The sequence below is a fragment of the Condylura cristata genome, unplaced genomic scaffold (assembly GCF_000260355.1).
Source record: "Condylura cristata isolate star-nosed mole 26May11 unplaced genomic scaffold, ConCri1.0 scaffold00042, whole genome shotgun sequence".
NCBI classification, from domain to species: domain Eukaryota; kingdom Metazoa; phylum Chordata; class Mammalia; order Eulipotyphla; family Talpidae; genus Condylura; species Condylura cristata.
In genome coordinates, this window is record NW_004567143.1 from 5,932,679 (window position 1) to 5,934,506 (window position 1,828).

The window sequence follows — 1,828 nt, forward strand, 5'->3', positions numbered from 1 at the left end:
CCCGGGGCCCGCGGAGGGGCGGGGACCGCGGGCGCGCGACTGTTCTCGCCGGCCCCCACCTGGGTGCACCTGGCGCGTCGTAAAGTGATTTACGAAGTGAAAGTGTTAACCAGGCCACCAGCTGGAGGCCCGAGCCGGCCGCAGGAGTTTTATTGGGTGCCTATCATGGAAAATAAACTTTAATCCCACCATAAAAACCAAATCTGAAAACCGTATTTGCCCCGTGCTGTGCGCAGCATTCCCGGGCGGGTCGCGCCTCCCAAGGGCTGGTTTTATTGAGGGAGAAGCAGTGCGCCCGGACTTTGATACCAGGTGGGGGGGCTTCCCCGGCCGCGCCCCCCCTCCCGCCACCCACCCGGGAAGCTGGGAGGCTGCAGCGGGTGACCTGCTGGGGGCAGGGCTCCCATTCCCTGCACCTGCCCTTTCCTCGGGAGGGAGGGACGAAGGAGGGGGGGGAAAGGGGGAGCAGGGAGAGGACCAGAGAGACCAGGGGGAGGAGGGAGAGGGGGCAGGAGGGTGGGGAGGGAGGAGGGCGCAAAGGGGAGAGAGGAAAAGGGAGGGGAGGGTGGGGGAGGGGAAGGGGCCAGGGAAGGGAGGGGGAGGAATAAGAAAGGGCCCGGGAGGGAGTTCTGGCTTCTTGGCCAACGGTTACCTGACAGGTCCAGGAATTTTCACCCTGGGACGCACCGAGCCAGGGGCCCTCGCCGGCCTCCCGCTCCAGCGCGCCAGGCCCGCCCCACCCGCCCGGCAGGCCCAGCTGCCATCCCTCGTCCCTGCCGGGCAGCAGGAGTCTCCTCCAGAGCGGGAGATGCCGAGCGGCCAGGCGCCGAGACCCCAGGTGCTGCTGGCCTTGGGCGCACGGGGCGGCCGCGGGGCCCAGTCACCGTCCATCCGGCCCAGTCACCGTCCATCCGCCCACGGCGGCCCTGCGTCCGCACCCACACCCGCAAGTCCTGTTGCTGCTCTGGCTTCCAGCAGCTTCCCCACGTCCACGGTGCGCCTGCGGGGCCGGGAGGGGTCCCCAGGCCGTGGGCCTGCGGGTCCCGTGGGGCCTCCTGGCCTCTGCCGCTCGCTCTTCTTCGGGGAATGTCTGCTCCAGCCTCTCGCTGTCTTCCACTGAGTGGCGATGGGCCCCCCTACCTGCTGTGAGTGGGCGCCCGCAAGCCCAGGCCGGGCTGTCTCCGTGGCCTTGGGTGTCAGTCCCGCGTGCCGGCTCTCAGGTGACCCCTCCTGGGGCAGGTCAGGGTGGGTCACCTGCTTGGACTTCTCAGCTGGGGGTTCCCACGCCAGAGCTGGGCAGGAGACCTTGGCTTTTGACTCCAGGCCTGTGAAGCACCCCAAACACTGGCACGCAGAGGGGGAGGAATGAGGAGCTGTGGGCGCTGGCCAGGGCAGAGCAGGACCAGGCTCCCCAGGTAGCTCCACTTTGTGGGGAGCCCTCTGCCGCGCCTGCAAGCAGCTGGGAGACCCGGCCCGGCCCTCTGGGCTCCCGTGGCAACTGCGTAGACCTGCTGCCAACCCTGGGACTCGGGTCTTGGGGTTCGGAAGGGGACGCCGGGCCCACGGCGGCGGAGCGCGGAGCGTCGCGGGGAGGGGGGAGGGCGCGCCCCGAGGGCGGAGCCGCGGGCCGTTCTTAGGGAACGGAGGGCCGCGCCGGAGTGGGCGAGGATGAGCCAGTGATTATATTTAAATTTGCTATAATTGATTTGGGGAAGAGCTGCTGTGACAAGAACGAATTGATCATTAAATTTATTAGCGAGATAAATTCCGCCGCGATTAAGCAGCCGGCTGGCAACACGCTGGCGGCCCCGCGCCAGCCCGCCGGGCG